Raw genomic sequence first — 20,509 nt, 5'->3', positions numbered from 1 at the left:
TAAATAGAAAGGAACCAAGCCGAGAAGAGCCTTATAAATCAGAGTAATCCAGTGAGTGCACCTGCGAGCACTCAGAGAAGGCCATCCAGATTTGGCATAGAGCTCGCAGTGATGAGTGAGACGACTACACCCAGTGACAAACCTCAGAGCACAGTGGTAAACAGTATTCAAGGACTGAAGACATTTGGCTGAAGCTGTCATATACAGAACATCACCATAATCCAGCAACGGTAGAAAGGTTGCGGATACAAGATATTTTCGAGCTCTGAGGGAAAAGCAGGATTTATTTCTGTAGCAGAAACCTACTTTCACTCTGAGTTTAGTGACCAAGTTGGCGATGTGTGCTTTGAATGAAAGCTCCTGATCGATAAGAAAACCCAGATACTTATAGGTAGACACTAGTTCAATGGGAACACCTTGCAAAGTTAAGATAGAAGGGATGCTCCCTGACAACTCACTTTTAGTTGAAAATAGCATAAGTTTGGTTTTGTCTGCATTTAGAACTAATTTGAGTTTCTGCAGACGAGATTGAACAACATTAAAAGCAGACTGCAAGAACTCAAAAGCCTGAATTATCGATGTTGAACAACAATAAATTACAGTATCGTCTGCATAAAAATGATATGAGGCATTTGACAAGTTATTACACAGGTTATTAATATAAACAGAGAATAAAATAGGTCCTAAGACCGAACCTTGAGGCACTCCTTTGAAGACCTCCAGAAAGGAAGAGGTAACACCAGCCATCTGGACACATTGGGATCTACCATCCTGATAGTTTGCAAACCAGGAAGCTGCTTGGTTTGACAAGCCAATATCCTTAAGTACACTTAACAGCAAACCATGGTCTACAGTGTCAAATGGCTTGGATAAATCTATAAAAAGAGCTACACAGTATTTCTTACTGTCCAGAGCCTGGATAAAATCATTTAGGACCTTGAGGGCAGCTGTGACAATGCTGTGCTTTTTCCTAAAACCAGACTGAAAAGACGATAAAATATCATTTGAATCTAAAAACACCTTCAGTTGATCACTGACTAACCTTTCAAACACTTTAGCTAGTATACATAATTTGGAAATTGGCCTATAACTATTCACTTCTGAGGGTTCACCTCCTTTAAGTAGTGGAAGTACAAAGGCAGACTTCCATATTTTTGGGATTTTAAATTATATTATATTATTATATTAGGTTTTATTTTATATAGGATTGACAGGCTTGCTAAGCCTCTAAAACAGTAGAGATTGTTGTGGATAAAACTTAAGGTGAGGCAAGACTAGACAGGAGCAAAAATGTCTTTCCCACTAAGGAAAGCTTTCAGAGTGGCTCTTTGCTCTTGTTTTGATAAAGAAATGTGGTCCAGTAATAAAACTACCAGTCTACCCAGGTAAACGCTACACCAGTGGAAGCAAAAACCATCAGCTTACAGTTCAACTAAACCCAGCCTGTAGCTACAAAATGGTTCTGACTTTATAAGATAGAGTTACAAGATGACAGGCATGCAGTGTGGCCAATCCATCTGCTTTGCAAAGTTAATGCAAATGGCTATGGTTATGTAGATAATAATATAAATATGTGGATACATAAATGGGTGGATAGAGTTAAGGGCAGCAGCAATAACTGCAGTTTATCGTGTCATTGAGACTTGCATGTCTGAACTGTAAATGTGGAGAAAGGGTTGATGTGAGGTGATGGCGTGTGGGGGGGTCTAGTGCATGGTAGTGAGGGGGGCTGTACGGTGTCAGTCTGAGGTGATGGGGGAGCTGAATGACAGCAGCAGTGGTGTGCTGAGGAGTCTCACAGCTCTGGGGAAGAAGCTGTTGCTGAACCTTGTTGTGTAAGAATGCAGAGTTTTATTGCAGGGCTGAAAAATAATATGTAGGCCAGCCACAAAAAAAAAAAACATTAAAAATCATCCTCATATTAACAAAGATCCTCTGCAGACAGAAAACAGCAAAAATATACTATGAGAGGAAAAATTAAAGCTACAGCCTGATGGTTATGTCTCTGCGAAGTAAACAAAAATCAGATAATGAAAGTTCAGTGGAGGGTCAAAAATGTACTACTCCTAGAAAACTCCACTATGGTGCAAAGTCACTTACCTGGCATGCCAGATAGATTGTTTCACAAGATTGTAAACATACAAAGTGTTTGGGAAAGGCAGGACTTTTCAAAAGATTCTCTGATGGCAACTGGACAGTTGTTTGTTTATGCATTACAGGTCATTCAGAGCGCCAGACCAAATTAAGTTAGTAGGCATACACAGCTCCGGGAAGCTCGGCAGTAAGGAGCATAGTCTGAGAACAGTGGAGCTTGTTGTTGGATAAAACTCATGCCGAGGCCGGTGCAAAAACATCTTCCCTGCCAAGAAAAGCTTCCATTGTGGTTCTCTGCTCCTCTTTCAGTAAAGAAATGCTGCCCAGATCTGATGGAGAAGTGCTTTTTTTAGTGCATTTCTCCCTCTTTAAAAGACATTTATGAATGAAAACAAAACATCCAAACAATACGTAGCATTGATGATAAGGCCATCGAAGTGGCAGCACTGAGCAGTGAGCAAACTTGCTGGAAATGCTATGTGTGGAGGTTTTCATGTTACAGAGTTGAGTTTGGGTGATTGAACTCACAAACTATTGACCTTGCAAAGCAGATGGATTCACCCGTTTTGGTGTTTCTCACTGGTGAATCCATCTTGCAAAGCTCCCATCTGAATAGTTTGGGTCCGGTTTGAAAGTGACAGGACCAATCAGCATCAAGGTCAGTCAGCAGTGTCGTGACATAAGCAAGCAGCGACAAGAGGCCGGTGCAATCATGGCAGAAGACATTAGCGTGGATGCTGCTAAAGCGCCAGTTTTATCAGAACTTAACGACATGGTTCGTTAAAAGAAGAACAAAGAACAGCAGTGAGTTCTTTGTCGTGTACTGACATGTCTACAGTCACCATGGTTTGCGTTATGCAGTTCTCTATGGAGTTTAATGCTCAGTAGCTGTGCACCTCTGTAACGACTACGTCCCGTGTTTTGTTGCTCTGATTGGCCCGTAAAGATGTGACGGACAGAATGTCCACCCAATCACCCTCCGAGCTTTTTTCTAAGGCTCTGCCCTTTCCCAAACACTGTCTATGGAAGGTTTGCCAGATAGATGTGTGAAACACATCCATCTGGCGTGTCAGGTTAACAACCTATGGCATCTGCCATAAAAAGACATGTTCTGTTACAGTCATAAAAATTAAAAATTTCTCCATCTTTGAAAATTATTAAAAATATATGAGTCAAGACCACAATCAGAAACAGTTACTTAATATAGTAATGGCACCTTTTTGAAACGCAGCTTCGAACAGATTTTCCCCACTCAGCCGCTCACCTGTTGAGAATAAAGCAGATGGATTGATGGCTCTACAACCCCCAGGGGAAAGCAAGGCATCCAGTAGCTGCTTACAATCACACGAGATGTCTCCGACATTTATACATGCGTTTGCTACACAATAACACAATAACAATTTAGATATGTACAAGCTTTGGTTGGTATTATTTCTAGTTAATATAAATATGTCAATGCAGAAATTCTACATGCTGTATCCTTAGATGATCATAAGCCATAATGTGTGTGTCTCTGGAGTGATAAATATTTTCTCCCAGGATGCTACTGTCATGATAGCATAACCTTATCAAGGCTGAAATTTAACTTTTTTGTCTGCCAGTCACTTTGAACCAAGCAGCAATGAGTAGAATAATCAAGGTGTATAGAATTCAAGTTATAGGCTATTTAATAAGAGCGGGCTGATGCATAAATGATCCATTCTGTTGCTCATTTTAAACTTTTTTTTTTTTTTTTTTACCAATTTTTTCTGTGTTTGACATTGCACACATTTGGTGTTCTCCTTTTGGGGGCACTTTAGATACACCTGCATTTTCCTGCATAATAAGTGTCAGATCTGCTTGAATTTATTTTTTTTTTTTTGCCTACGATTTCTGCAATCTCATGTTAAAATGCAGGGTTTCTTTAAACTACCCTAGACTTACAAAAAGCAAGACATCAGTTCAAACACACCTTTAGCACAACACATGATGCAGAGTCTAACCATCCCAGCACACAGCAGCCTGTAAACATTTGACAGCAGCTCTGACACCGGAGGAGGCGGCGGGGTTATTTGGTCAGTGTAGCTCCACTTGACTTTGCTTATAAAGTCAGCAGGAACAAGCAGAAAAAGGGTTTAATTTATGCTACAAAAATTATTCTGTTAGGTTATGCTACTTTTTGCCCCAGTGGCCAGTAAGTGGAGCAAATTTACCTGACACTAAAAAGTATCTGCATCAACAACCAAATCAAATGTCAGTAACCCTTAATCTCAGAGAGTTAGCAAGTAGAAAGTGCTTTTGAATCTTTGTAACTGTAATAGTGTATCTCACTGTGAACAGTGGAGTTCCTAACACTGCTTTTGGCATATACAGTCAACAGAGTGACCTGGAGCCAAACAAGACTTTATAATGACTTTACACAGCTATAGTTTTCAACTTTTACTCTTACCAAAGGTCCAATCAAAATGTACATAAAGACAAAAGTAGATAAAGAAAACATCCCCTTTCCCTTAATCTGGCCAGAAAAACTAGTGTAGCATGTAATCAAAGAAACTTTTACAGAGAAAACTCTAAACATACATAGTGACATTTACACTGATTCATGAGTGAGGAATGTGCTGCTTCTGCTCTGCCTTTATTTCAACCTTTATCAAAGATGATTCACAAATGTCAAGAGAGACTGTATGGCTACACAACATAATAGAAAAGACATCCCTCTTCATGCTGTTGAGCTGCTAGACTGTACTCGTCTGATCCTACCATTTGCTTTCATGTATTACAGACAGACTGAGAGCAGCAGATAATGAGGTGAACAGTGCAGACATCACACTGGGGGACTGCATCTTCAATCTGTAGCTCAACAACACAATTTATATGAAGTTTTTGTAATTTAACAGCATCATTTACACTTTTCAGTTATTGAATTGTAATAACCACTGTGCTCATGGGTTGACAAAAACAACTAAAGCACTGTAGCACACATGCAGTACATGCAGCCAGTAGTTGGCATGACTTTGTGTACATAAAGCCTTATTCCACTGGGTGTTGAAGTGTAATTTGAAAAAAAAAAAAAAATTCCAAACACTTGAAACATGTGTAGACTGACAATGAGGTGGGGCTGCTACTCCTGCTACTCTATGTGACCCAAAAGTACAAAGCAGCATAGTCAGAACTAGAGCGTCTGCTATTGTTACTGTAGTCCTCCTTTTCTGCATGGCTTTACACTGGAGTTGTAATGCAGTGGTTCCCAACCATTTTGCTTTGGAGCCCCCACCCCAGTTCAAAGACAAGCTGAGCCCCACAAGACCGTAAAATAAATTATATCGTCCTATTGTTGCCAAAAATCAACATCAATTAAATTGTTTAATTGATAAAACCTTAAGGAAGTGTCTCTTCACAGATTTTTCTTACCAAAGATCATTGTATAAACTGTTTATTAAATGCTTTATCTTGATTTTACTTAGTATTTGCATATTTAATTTTGACAACCTCAGAGCAGACAAGCCTCATGCCCCCTGAGGTCTTTGGCACCAAGGATGGTACAAGCAGTTACTAGGTTGAGGGGGCAATCACTTTCCCACACAGGGGCAGGAATGTTAGGATGGCTTTTTTTCCCTTAATAAATGAAATCCTCCATTTAAAAGTGCATTTTGTATTTATTCCAGTTGTCTTTGTCTCATATTAACATTTTTTGATGGTCTGAAACACTGAAGTGTGACAAATATGGACAAAGTAAGAAATCTGGAAGGGGGAAATACATTTTCACAGCACTGGATTTTCTCATAGAAGCTGCCCGACAGTTTGCACAGGTGGAATAAGAAAAACAAAACTAAAGTTGGGGAGTTGGCTCATGGCTTTTATTGTGCCAAAACGCACAGTGGGCTGATGAAAAATTTCAGACAAACCATAACTTCATCTCACTGGTTTGAACACATCCAGCTCTGACTGGACTGTTCACCCCTGTACACTGCACAATAAACCACAAGTGATGGAGATTAAATCCAGCCTGACTTTGAAAATCAGTCATGTGGCTCATCAGAGCATCAGAGGCTGTTCTGTAAGGCAGTACGGTCCAGCTGCTTCCCTTTCTCCTCTCTTTTTTCTCTGAGTTTATTTCAGAGGTTACCTGAAGCTTCAACATTAATAATTTGGGGCTCAGTAGATTCTTCTCTCATCCTTCAAGAAGAAGACTATCTCTCCTTTCTGAGGAATAGTACAATATCACCTGACACACGGTGAGTGTCTGACTGAAGAAATCAGCCAGGCTCATCTCGACACCACTAATCATCCACCTTCTCCTAGCTGCAGTCCAAAATGTAGGTGTGTGTGTTTGTAATTATGTAATCCTTCATTATGTTTAGATATAAATGGAACTGTTCCCTGGTTATAATTAGTGCTTTAGTCCTGTAATACCCCCTCATGTATCATCATGTCTTATATCTAATTACAAAAGATGCATAATAGCCTATTAAAACACTCCCCAACTCTTAATTGCCTGGATCATAAGCAACTAAAGCCTGGCTGTACACATTAAAGAAGGTGTTTGTTCAAAAACTCTTTTATCAACAACTTAATTTTAATGGCCACACATGCACTGTTAGAGCTAGTCATTGTAGATGTTTGTGGAGAATGAGCCCACACTCAACCTGACTGCTGAGGTTAAGCTTTTTTAATCATATTTGTACATTTAACTTTAAGACAGATGGGACAGCAAAAAATCAAAAATCAAATTTGAATTGTTTTAGGACATTGTTGCTGAATGTCCACTCCTCAGGCTGTCTTTGTCTGAGTTTTTCATTTAAAGGAAACTTTGTTTTGGGTTGAATTTGGCGCCCCCTGTGGACAAAGCACTAAGATCTTTATAGGGACATATAAACTACAAACTTGTGAGTATCTGCACATATATTTTGGTATGTGGAGTATCTTTGTCTGTGATCAGCTTACAGTGGTCAAAAAAGTTTTGCCCCATCCTGATTTCTGAATGTTGTTGCATATTTGTCAAATTTAAATCTTTCAGATCATCATATAAATTTTGATATTAGACAAAAACAACCTGATTAAATACAAAATCCAGTTCTTAAATGATGATTTCATTTATTAAGGGAAGAAAGCAGTCCAATCCTATCTGGCTCTGTGTGAAAAAGTAATAGTCTCCTAAACCTCATAGCTGGTTGTGCCATCCTTGTCAGCAACAACTGCAGGCAAGCGTATTTGATAACTGGCAATGGGTCTTTCACATCACTGGAGGAATTTTATTCCATTTTCTTTGCAAAAGTGTTTTAATTCAGTCACAGTAGAGGGTTTTAGAGCACAGTCTGTTTAAGGTCATGCCACTATCTATCAGATTTCAGTCGAAATGTTGACTTTGACTCAAGCAATCCAAGACCTTCATTTTGGTTTTCCTTTAGGCCATTTAGAGGTGGACTTACTGGTGCATTTAGGATAATTTTTCTGTCATTTGTCTAGTCAGTCCATAGAATATTTCCCCAAATGCCTTGGGGATCATCGAGATATTGTTTGGCAAATGTGAGATGAGCCTTTGTGTTGTTTTTGGTCAGCAGTGGTTTTGGCCTTGGAACTTTCCCATGGATGCCATTTTTCCCAAGTCTTTTTTTTAATTGTTAAATCATGAACACACACTTGAACTGAGTCAGGTGAGGCCTGCAGGTCTTTAGATGTTGTTCTGGGTTCTTCTGTGACCTCCTGGATGAGTTGTTGATTTGGTCTTGGAGTAATTTTGGTCTGAAGACCACTCCCGGGAAGCTTCTCCACTGTTCCAAGTTTTCTCTGTTGGTGGATAATGGCTCTCTTCTTATTTTGCTGGAGTCCCAAAGCCTTGGAAATGGCTTTGTAACCTTCTCCAGACTGATAGGTGTCACTGTCTTTGTTTCTCTTCTGTTCTTGAATTTCTTAAATGGTGCTATGATGTTTTGCTTTTTGAGATCTTTTAGCTTACTTCACTTTGTCAGACAGGCTCTATTTAGGGGGTTTCTTGATTCAACAGGTCTGGTAGTAATACTGGGTGTAGGCCTGGGTGTGGCAACTCATCTTCCCAAAAAAGGTATTAAACACAGTTCATTCATGATTTAACATGGGGCAGGGTTATTTCTTATTAGGGCTGTCACAATATCAGATTTTCACTTCACGATTATCATGGGCAAAAATTGTCACAATAACGATATTATCACAATTTCATGAACAAAATTAAATAATAATGGGACAATTAATCAAATTTATCTTTGACTTTATGTTGTGTTCTCTCTTTTGGAAGATGAATTACACTCAAAATACCTGTCTAAGGAGGTACTGCAGCTGCTGTGTCATTGCGGAGGGTCAGTGTGTGTGTGTGTGTGTGAGGAGGAAGGGGGAGGGGTCGTTGGGGTGCTACAGGAGGGAGACGAAGCAGGGTGGAAGAAAATAGGGGCGGATGTAGATAACAAACTGTGTTCAAGTGGCATTGGATCATTTACATGATATTACCATATGCGGATTTTTAACACAATATTGAAATTTTACTTTTTAATACCACAATTATCGTCAATATCGGTATATTGCGACAGCCCTTCTTCTTATACATCGGTCCAGGTAGAAATCATTTAAAAACTACATTTTGTATGTACTCAGGTTAACTTTGTCCAATATGAACATTTGTTTGATAATCTTAAACATTTAAGAGGGATAAATATGCAAATACTCTTTCTTAGCTCTCCATATCTGAAGAACAAAATCCTAGCATTTGTTGAGCATCTACTCCCTCAGCACTGTCATTAGAATTATACATACCCCTCATCTGGTGTGTCCATCCATGATGGCTGAGCTCAACTTTCACAATAATCAATCACTGTTTTTCTCACAGACATAATCTGACAGGCACTACCATAGTCTCCTCTGCTAATAGTGTGTAAATGTAAGGTGAATGGGTGAAAGTGATGCGTCATATACAGTGGTAATTTTGGCAGCTATTTTTAATTTTAGTCGTAGTTTCAGTCTTTGGATGAAATGTCTTTTAGTTTTAGCCACATTTTAGTCATTTCTACCCTTTTTAGTTTTAGTCTAGTTTTAGTCCATAAAAAGTCCTCACATTTTAGTCTTAACTTTTAGTCCAAGCATTTATTCTCTTGCCTAAATCTGATGCCAAATCATGCTAGTGTGTTCTCTGCACTCTTCCAAACCTGGGGTCCCTGCTTTCTACAGCTGAGAGGCAGAATAGCCACAGATGCCACAGAAATAACATGGATTTTGAATGTCCGACAAAAACTAAATTACATTTTAGTCTAGTTTTACTCATCTTGATGGAAACTAAACTGACTTTTTGTCAGTTTTAGTCATCACAGATTTGTTTTTGTTAGTCTTAGTCTAGTTTTTGTCATGGAAAAAAATGCTGTCGTCAAACATTTTTAGTCATCGTTTAGTTGGCAAAATTAACACTGGTTGTTTAAACTGGACTCCATTCACCTTTATTGTTATTTGCTCAAGATATGAGGAGAAAGCAAGGCACAGGCAATAGAATTTCATGAGTAGTTTTATTTCAAAGGTGGCATCACAGTTCTGCGCTTTATGTTACTGACACATTTAGTATCACAAGTGTTTGCAAATGGAGACGGCATAGGTGCTTGGTTTTATACACCTGTGGCAGCAGGTCTGATTGACACACCTGAATTCAATAATCAACAGGGTTTGGCCAAATGCTTTTGTTCATTTGGTGCACTGATCATCAACTGGAGGCCCGGGGGCCAAATCAGGCCCACCACAGCTTCTCATCTGGCCCAGAGAAGATTATGAAATTCAGAAATGTTTTATGGTATTTACAGTGTTTTTTCATTTTCAAAAAACCCTACAACTATTGAAGGAACTCCAAAATTAAGGGAGATTTAAACAGTTTTTCTAGATTGGCTTGATCAGGTTTACAAAAATCCCCCATCAGCCATTATAAGTGACTAAGATGCATGACAAATTCATACTCATCAGTCCATTCTGGATTAAAGCTGCTGGTTACAGTATCAACCTACCAATTCAGGTGCTTTGAGAATGTATTTTCCCCGCCTGGATATCAAAAACAAAAGACCTGTTTGCTGCCTGGGTTTTTCACCAATCAGGAGTTCTCAGTTTTAACTCAAACCCAGTGATGCACAACATTACAGCCCTAGAACTATCAGGCTAAAATATCTCAATCGCCCCCTTGTGGCCTGGCTGTAGTACAGGCAAGAGGGACTAAATTCACTGCTAATGGCTAAAGATAAGGTACATTTTAAAGGAAATTAAAAACATTTAAATAGATCTGATTTGCTTATTAAACAGTCCGGCATCCAAGAAAAAATCTTGTCCTTGTGCAAATGTAGTCAGTGATCCCTGATATACTGTATACTTACACCTAGATATAAAGGCATTATTTAAAATTAGTTTTAAAAGTTAGCACCATGATTGATGCACTGAGCTCTTTGTTGTTTTAAGGGATGACAAACCTGTAGTAATGATAAAAACAGAACACTCCACAAGAGGAGAAACCACGTCTGATGTATCCTGTTGTGTTGTTCTAAGATCTGACTCAGCCGTGCTGTGTGTGGTGCTTTCTTTTTTGGATACTCACCTGCAGAGAAGAGTTTGCTGCAAAAAATGAGGCAACTTGAGTCATCAAACACATTTACACACATGAATCCCTCCAACAGAACTAATAATGTCATAATCACCGGCCATGACTCAGTGTGTCCATATCTAATGCCAAATCTGTCCTCAAGTATATTAACGTCAGATCTCTTCAGAGCCCCCCAGCTGTTGTGGTCACAACAGGAGCCTCATCTCCTCTCCTTTAACACTGACCCTGAGTCAGCCTTATGTAACATCTGATCTTTATTATGCTGTCCTTATATTGCTCATTCAGCACCTTGACCAGCACTGTATCCATCTGTAACATGATCTCAGCTCTCCATCTCCCTCTCCCTTTCTTTTTTTTAATCTATTTCCGTCTTTCTCACACCGTCTCTATTTCCTCTCCTCTGCTGGGTCGCTCTCCTCCAGCTCGTCGCTGATTCTTATTGCTGCTGTAATGCTCTGGAAATGTCCATGGCGGCTATTCAAAGCAAATTGCTTTGTGTTGTGTTGCTGGAGGGACCGAACTAACTGCACTGGGGAGGCAGGCTGAGGCGGCCGTAGTTTGTAGGGATAGTAATGATGGAGGCTTCTTATGGGTCCTGTTAGTCCTCACATTCTGCTGTTAAAGCACAAAAATAATTATAACATGAGGGTGTAAATCTGGAGATTTAGACCAGGGATAAACTTGCTGTGAACTATGTCATGGCATCATGCCCCAGCTGTGAAAGTCCTCAAAAATTGCAGAAATAGACAAACTGTCATCAAAGTCCTCCACAGTTAATGTGTTACTGTCACTGCACAGAGACAAACATGGCTGTTAAATCAGCTGATGGCATATGAATTCTGTTTTTGAAGTTAACGCTTTAACCTGTAAAAATAATCAGTATAAGCTGGGTGTTAAAGTTCAGAAAGCAACCATATAAACTAGTGACTCAGCTGAGTGGGCCCATAACTGTGAGTATTATCTTACTTTTTTGTTTTGTATGAGCGCAACAGTGCCACCCACTTTTTGGTGGCTCTGGTTCCTGTAGTCAAATTCACCATTCAAATCCCCCATAGACATTTTGCAAAAACAAATATTTCAAGGCTTTTAAGGTGGCTGTTAAGGGAAGCCCAAACTTTGTGTTTGAACACACTGAAATTGGTTTTGAAGGTCAAATATTATGAAAATACACTTTTTCAGGCTTTTCTGACAAAAATGTGTCCCTGGCCTGTCCTAGATCCCCCCAAGAATTAGAAAAATCCCCTTCCCCCTTCTCCACCTTTCACAAAAGGTGTGCTGAAACAAGCCGTTCTCAGATTTGCCCCTCATTATGTCATGTGGGGAGTTAGCCCCGCCCCCGGTTCAGTTAGCCCTCCCTTCTTGGAAGAAAGTGCAGCGCTCCTCTCCTGATCCTCCTCTTATCTGGCAGCTGAGAGGAGGATCAGGAGAGTCACATCCATCAAGCCAGATCTATTTCCTCAGAGGGGCGGAGTCATGGGTGGAGTTAGACAGCTCATTTACATTTAAAGCCATAGACACAGAAACAGCTCCATCTGAGCAGAGCTGAAGCAGAGGGTTTTTGTTTTTTTCAGAAACAAACTTCACAGGCATGTTTTGGGGAGCTCTGGCAACAATATAATCTTGTCTTAAAAGGATAAAATTTGTGACCTTTAAATAATATTCTAATTTTCTGAGAAGCTGATTTTATTTCATTAGCTGTAAGCCATAATCATCATCATTAAAAGAAACAAACACTTGAAATATATGAATCTGTGTGAAATGAATCTATATAATAGATTAGTTTCACCTTTTGAATTGAATTACTGAAATAAATCAACTATTTGATCATACTCTGATTTATTGAGATGCACCTGTATAACTGGCATTCTCACAGTCCCTTTGTCTCATCCTTCTACTATTCATGTGAATGCTGCGTCATGGTAACCTGGCACACCAGACAGGCATCATATATCTGTTGTATGCATTGCAGATTTATTTTGCAAAGCTTCAAGCTGCAATACCTGTTCAAAGAATGACCAGACCATTAAAGATCCTGTAAAGTGAAATCTAAAATGTGTCTTGACACACTAGAGCAGATGATTTTGAAGCTTAATTTTATAAACTTAGAGATGTTTTTTTTTTTTGACTGAAATTTGTCCTGGGGGTTCATAACACAGTGACCTGTCATACAACAAACCTAAATACAGATTTATTTTCACATTGCAGGGTCTTTAAGCACCTTTAGCAGTAGCTATAAAGTTGGTTTAGTTGTACTGCATGTCTGTAAACCATGGCGGCAGGTGAAGACATTAACGTGGATGTAGACATACTGGCAGATAGGGAAAGATATTTTTGCTCTTCTCTGGTTCTTTCCCAAACACCATCTATGGGGTGTTACCTATGAATGTGTGAAATATCCCATGCCATGGATATCTTAATTTATTTCTGATGTGTCAGATTATCCTAATGTGGTTCAGTATTGTGTTGATGGGGTGTAAGAGGAATAAAATCACCTCAAAGTTAAAATCCATCTTTTTTTCACCATCAGATCTGGATGCTTTCCCAGCGCTAGATCTCTGCCAGAATTTATCAAGCTTCTCAAAGACTGAAAATCTATCCTAGCTGACTGAGACTGACCAGTATTGGATTTTTGAGACTGGTGCAAAAAATGGAGGCAGGAATTTAATGATTTCTAATAGTGCTGCTGATATATATGAGAAAAAAAAACACTTTCGGGCTAGAGAAAAAATAGATCCTTTGTTTTGAGAAAGTAATATACAGTAGAGTGTGAAGAGCTCTGCTGGACAAACTATGATGATGATGATGCCATCTCCTGAGTGCCCAGAGCTTTGTTTTGTGCATTATACACACTCAAATCAAGGCTGTCAGATCTAAACATATTGGACATCATAAACAGACACATAGAAATATGCCCACATCAGCTGGCCAAAATCTCTGTCAGCTTCTGCTTCGAAATGGCCAAAAACTGTGAAGATTGACAGATTTTTGGACCAACTTCTCCAGAGTAGAGGCATTTTATCAACTGCATCAAATGAGAAAATTGTTCCCATTTCTGCTGATATGTCAGGAGTTGCTAGAGAGTGGTGTCCTGGCACAGATTCTGTGAGAAGAGCAATGACAGCAAGGTTATTGAAAGATCGTTTTGGCACAACTAAATAATGTTTGAGACTGACCTTGCACCTGATGTAGAGGAGAAAACATGCTGTCCCTGCAGAAACAACAAAAGATCGATGTTTCTCTTTATTGCCTCTGGAAAAATAAAGCTGTAAAACCACCATGATTGTACCCATGCCAACTATTATGGCAGCAGTTAATAACATTTTGGTTGTACTTGTGCTCATCGGGAAAATAAAGCCGATTGCAAAAAAGACGGGACATTGTATAAAATGCAAATAAAACAACAGAATACAGTTGTTTGGAACACATTCTGAAAAAGTTGGGACAGGAGCATGTTTATCTCTGTTACATGACCTTTTCTGTTCTTTACCATTCTTGCTTGATGTGTATATTTAGTTCAACAGTGCAGGGTTTTGCTTGATGCATTTTGTGCTTTATAATGTACCATACATTTTCAGTGGGAGACAGGTCTGGACAGCATGTGGGCCAGTCTAGTAGTCGCGCTGTTGTACTGTGAAGCCATGCTGTTGTAACCCATGTAGCTTGGCATTGTCTTACTGAAATGTGCAGGGATTTCCAAAAAAAAAAAGACATCTAGATGAAAGCATATGTTGCCCTGAAACCTTTATATACCTCTCGGTATTAATGATACCTCCACAGATGTGCAAGTTACCCATGCCATGGACACCAATATAACCCCACACCAACACAAATACTGGCTTTTGAACTGTATGTTTACCCTAGATAAACAGTCCTTTCCCTCTTTAGTGTTAGAAATCCATCACAAAATGCTGATGATTTTTAATGCAGTGCTACCTGAGGGGTCAAAAGTCATTAATATTCAGTGCCTGGCCCCTTATGTACAGAGATTTCTCCATATTCTCTGATGATATCATGGACTGTAGATGTTGAAATCCCTTCATTCTTTGCAATTTCACATTGAAGAACATTTTTCATCAACTGTTGGACTGTTTACCCTCACGGTCTTTCATAAAGTGAAAACCTTCACCCTATTTTTGATTGTAAGCAACTGAGCCTCACAGAAGTACCTTTCCTTACCCCACCATGCTACTTTCACCTCTTACTATTTAACCTACTTACTATTGATCCTGGTGGATTTTTAGAGCATTTGTCAACTGACACAACCTTTTCTTTCTCCTTTTTTATTTTGGCAGCTTTTTTAGATTTCGCTTATGTTTTAGTCAAAGAAGTCCTAATATTTTAGTCATAACTTTGAGACAAAATGTTGTCTCTCTTTTAACTAATTTAATAAGGCAAGTCTTATAACGGGGAAAGCCAGCATAAAGTTAGCACAAAAAGTAAGGAAAACAGTTTTTGTTACTTTATTTCTTTGTTGTAACAATGCTTCTTGTCAATAAATCTTATACCTCTGGAAAGCCTGTTTATTTGTCTTTTAAATGGTGCTACATTTTTAAGGAACATGCGTTTGTGGGATGAGCAGCAGAACTGAGTATGTGAGTTGTGCCAATGAGAAATTTGTTAAATCTTCTCTGCCAATGCCAAACAGCTTATTTTGTCAGTGACTTTGTTTGGTGTTGTTTGGTAGAATGGACGACTGAAGTCCGAAGAAACAAGTCATTAATTTAACAATTGATTCATTAAACAAACAGGAGCCTCAGGAGTGTGTGGAAGAACCATGCACAAACACAACAGTGTGGCACCTCTTCCTCATGCTGGTAACCAGCCTGAAAATAAATCCCCTGGTTTGTACAAAGTGCTTTTATTCTGAAATTTTCCCAGCTCAGTTCAGCTATGTAATGAATTGAATCACTTGTATAGAGATTAACCCTTTACCTGCCGGCACTGTGTTTTATATGTCCAGAGTATTATTACCGTAACTCTGTCAAAGTTTGTCCGATCAGAAAAATTCCAACAGTGTTGGAAAGCTGAGAATTGTGGGTATGCGCACATATATGATTCATTATGGTACTTGCAACCATATGACATGGGCATATATAGCAAAACACCAGAAGTATCGCGAGATCACTACACGAATTCTCAACACTGTAACTCCTTGAAAGTTCACTCAATCTAAATAATTCCAACGCTGACAGAGAGCTGAGAACCTGTGCTTTCCGGCAATATATGATGTGTGGTATATATATTACAGTAATGTCGAACAGCACTGCGAAAACGGCAGCTTTGGCAGAAGACAAGTGAAGAAAGGAGAGTGAAGGAAGAGAGTAAAATGAGAGCGAGCGAGAGTGGTGTTTTGTTTTCAAAAAATAGCGTTAGATAGTGGCATTTATGTGTGTCTGTCATGTGGAATAACAATATGCTACTTGAGAATGTTGAGAATGCATTTTTACACCTCTATTTGCACTAATTTTAGCCTATGAAAAGAGTTAACCTTTGCACTGTGTTTTGCACACCCAGAGTCCTAGACTCAAAAAATGACTGGTGATTGTTCTAAACATGAATAGGTTCACATTTCAAATGTCAAATCAACACTTCATGAGCAATAACAAAATTTCTTCTCATAAAAGCCATGAAAAATAAATCAGTTTTGGTGTTTTTTTTCTTTTAAACTGCTGACAATTCCATTTAATGTGCAATAATCATTAACCAGATGTTGAAAAGTCAAGTTCAAGTACTTGTGGGAAAAGGGACCAAAGCTCTCAGACTTAGGGCATTTCCAGACTATTTTACAGCCATAATAACAATATATGTCCAAATCACCATTTTTAGACTCAGTAGGTAAAGGGTTAACTGAGGTGTAACTTATGAAAAAAGACAGAGCTGTGACAACAGGAAGACGCAGCCAACAGCCAACATGCCACACACACAGGCCCGCCCACAGAATTGGCTGGGCCCCTGACAAATCCTAAAAAGATGTGATTTATTGGTAGTATTGATGTAAATGTGCTGGATCATTGACTCTAGTCTAGGTGCCACTCTTCATCAATTTTGCACCCTGCCCTTTTCGCCACTTTAAACCCATTTTTACCATTTTAACCCCCCTTATGTAACTTTTAAGCCATTTTCCAACTTCCACCACTTTTTCTGCTAATTTTTGCCAGATTTAACCCATTTTGCCCATTTCTGGGTATTTTTTGAAAACCATTTTTTGCAGCCATTAACCCCTTTTATTACTTTTTATGCCCATTTCTTTGATTTTAATCACACTTTACTATTTATTATTACAATTTTTGCCATTTAAAATCCAATTTCCTGCATGTTTCTGCCACTTTACACCCACTTTATTGCCCTTTGTAAACCAATTTTTGCCCCTGTTAACCTATTTTTGCCACTTGTAACCTCTTTTCTGCCACTTTTTCCTGCATGTTTTTAGCCATTTTGCCACTTAATGCTTATTTTTGTGTCTCTGTAAACCCATGTTTGCCCCTTTAAGCCTTTAAAATTCTTTTTTAAGAAAAGGGGTTTACATTTCAAAGAAGGCTACGACATAAAAACATTTTGAAAATATTTGTTCCTTTGAAAAGAGTGATTATTATTCATGTAAAAACAATACAATATGGTTCTCACAGTTAACTTTACAATGGACATTGACCATGCTGACCTCCATGGGCCCCCCCATTTGGCTGAGCCCCAGAAAGCTCTCCCCTTTATCCTCCTTTATGTGCGGCCTTGGGTATGAAAGCCATGACGATGCATACAGGCGCAGACATGCGCTGCAGCTGCACTCAGCAACAAACAGCCAGTCTGTAACGGACGTAATATTTTTCATCATATTTGTCAGCAAAATGATCATGGCTCTCTGCTTTCACTTTACACCCAGATGCACCATCTGAACAGCAAAATGTAGACTGGAACCCCCATATCAGGAGACTTTATGTTGTTGAAATAGGGCCCTGCATGTCAGTATACAGCAGGCTAATGCTCTCTAACTGCAGAAGTCCTTTACACAAGAGAAGCTTCATAAATAACTCTCAAATCCTGCACTGAGGTAGGAGTGTTTTAGTCAGCCTGAGTCCCAGGAGGGACTCTGAGATAAATACAGACCTGGGCTGGACTTTGTGCATCTCTGGTGTTTTTAACAGATTGAGCTGAGAGCAAGTGCTGAATAAAGTGCAGCCATTTTCAGGTGACCATCAGCCACTTGGACTTAAGAGCTTTGAAGCTTTGCAGAGTGGTGCTTTTGCTTTTCTTTAAATACCCTAGACACTGAAGCAGAGATTATGTATAATATTTACTGTCCTAATGGTTTGTTCTTTCTTTCTTTGTTGTTCCAGGCTACCAAAGATGCAGCAGAAGACCTCAAGAGCCCGGGCGACAGGCAACCAAACAACCCTCAAATTCTTTTATATTTTTATACATTTTTGTGAGAGAGCAATGATGTGTTTCTAGACTTTTTTTGCATAAGTGAGAAAAACTGAGCATGAAGTGTAACTTTTATGTACTTTTAAAAGAGCAGCTGTTTTAAGGCCAAGTCAGAATCTGATTATCTGTTTCTTTTTATACAGTCGCTCCACATTTAACAGGATATGGGTCACAGAGACTCTTTTTATACACTCTTCTCATTACATTTTTGGGTCACTCAGCTTTTTACACTGTGAGCCCTATAAATAAATCATAAATGTCCCTGATGTACTTCAAAGTGATGGTCATCTCTTAACAAGTCTGGGCTTTGTGAATTATGCCTTATGTTGATCTATACAGAGACACGGCCCCATATGGCTGTGTATGGAAATAGCAAACAATGTGACATACACGCAGTCACAGACCGCGGTGTGTCGTTCCCTGAGTGTCTCTCTTTATATGAGTCAGGCTTGGCAACGGCCAGCGCTGTGCCAGGCCGGTCCCAGCGAGGAGAGCGGAAAAGGAGGGAGTGTGGGAGAGGGGCTGACTCTGCAGGGATGATGTCCAGGAATAGAAGTGGTCAGATGGGGCAGTATTGATCAGCAGGTGGGGTCAGCAGATCAGCTGGTGGAGAACGTAGACGGGTCCCACGTCACAAAGACGTACACAGAGTACAACACTGGGCAGAAAGTGTTCTTATAGTAAAGACAGATTGTGACATTTGAGGAAGGACAGCAGGTTCTTACTGGGTGTACTCTTTAAAACACTGTGAGGAATTCATGTAGATTGTTGGTAAATGATCAAAAGGAAATCTAAAGCTACTTAAATAAGAAGTTTTTTACACATATTAATGGATTTGTTATTGCTTGACTGAAAGTTCACTGACTTGACAATGGATTACCAGTTAGCACACTGTACTAACAGCTAAATACACCAAATAGTCACTTCATTAGGTACACCTGTTTAACTGCTCATTAATGCAAATATCTGATCTACCAACCACATGGCAGCAACCAAAGTATTAAGGCATATAGATGTGGTCAAGACAATGAGCTGGAGTTCAAACCAAGCATCAGAATGAAGTGGAAAGGTGATGTAAGTGAATTTGAGTGTTCCATGATTGGTAGTGGTCTGAGTATTTCACACCAAACTCATCTCTAGGGTTTACAAAGAATGGTGCTAAAACAAGAGACTATCCAGTAAGCCCAGGTTATTATACAGGAGCATATAAAAGAAATTAGAATATCATGTTAAAGTTCTTTTTTTCCTGTGATGTACTTCAAAATGTCACAGTTTTATAGATCAATCTAACAAAGTGAAATATTTCAAGACCTTTTTTGTTTCAGTGTTGATGATTACGGCTTACAGCTCACAAAAATCTAAAATCCACTATCTCAAAATATTAGAATATTGTGGAAAAGTCCAATTTGCAAAGTTTTCCTGGGCCTTTATTGTCTCACTCCAGTTCAGTACACACACAACCACAATCATGGGGAATACTGATGACTTGATATATGTCTAGAGGACAATCATTGTCATCCTCCACAGGGAGTGTAAGCCACAGAAGGTCACTGCTGAAAGGGCAGGCTGTTCTCAGAGGCTGTATTAAAGCATACTCATGGAAGTTGATCGGAAGAGAAAAGAATGGAATGAAAAGGTGCTCAAGCATCAGGGATGAGTGCAGCCTTTAGAGGATTGTCAAATAAAGCAGATTCAAGAGCTTAAAGGGAGCTTCACAAGGAGTGGACTGAGGCTGGAGTCAGTGGATCAAGAGCCACCACACAACAGAGAAAAATTACTCGACCGTTGCTCAGTGGTCCAAAGTCCTGTTTTACAGATAAAAGTAGATTTAAATTTCATTTGGAAATCAAGGTCCCAGAGTCTGGAGGAAGATCAGATAGACACAGAATGAAGTCCAGTGTGATGGTTTAGGGTCATCTGCTGCTGTTGGTTCACTGGTCTTTATCAAGTCCAGAGTCAAAGCTGTCAGCTGTCTACCAGGAGATTTTAGAGCCTTTCATGCTTCCATCTACTGAGAAGCTTTATGGACATACTGATTTCCTTTTCCAGCAGGACTTGGCACCTGCCCACAGGCAAAAACTACCAGAAACTGGTTTGCTGACCATGGTGTTACTGTGTTTGATTGGTCAGCCAACTGGTCTGACCTGGGACACCCTAGAGAATCTCTGAGGAAAAGTCAAGAGGAAGTTGTGAGACACCAGACTTAACAATGCAGACAAGCTGAAGGCTGCTAACAGGGCAACCTGACTTCCATAAAACCCCAGCAGTGCCACGGACTGATTGCCCCCATGCTGTGCTGCAATGATACAGTTATTTGTGCAAAAGTAGCTCCAACCAAGTACTGATTGCATTGATGAGCAAAATTTTCCAGAAGGTCAAAATTTCTGTATTTTAATTTCTTTTTTTGTACTGGGGTTTTACGAT

At 39.4% G+C, this 20,509-nt stretch overlaps 1 protein-coding gene across 1 annotated transcript in view; it reads left to right on the top strand.

Moving 5' to 3' along the window:
- LOC121508565 (endonuclease V-like) overlaps positions 1-20,095 on the top strand; it is a 161,511-nt gene extending 141,416 nt beyond the window's left edge. Inside the window, exon 9 of the mRNA XM_041785499.1 lies at positions 17,998-20,095. The gene's annotated coding sequence lies outside the window, so the exon portion shown is untranslated. The remainder of the gene's footprint in view (positions 1-17,997) is intronic.
- The last annotated feature ends 414 nt before the right edge of the window (positions 20,096-20,509 follow it).

This window comes from Cheilinus undulatus, linkage group 4, assembly GCF_018320785.1.
Source record: "Cheilinus undulatus linkage group 4, ASM1832078v1, whole genome shotgun sequence".
NCBI lineage: Eukaryota > Metazoa > Chordata > Actinopteri > Labriformes > Labridae > Cheilinus > Cheilinus undulatus.
The sequence above is the reverse complement of the archived record's forward strand: the minus strand, read 5'-3'. Positions and strand labels throughout refer to the sequence as shown.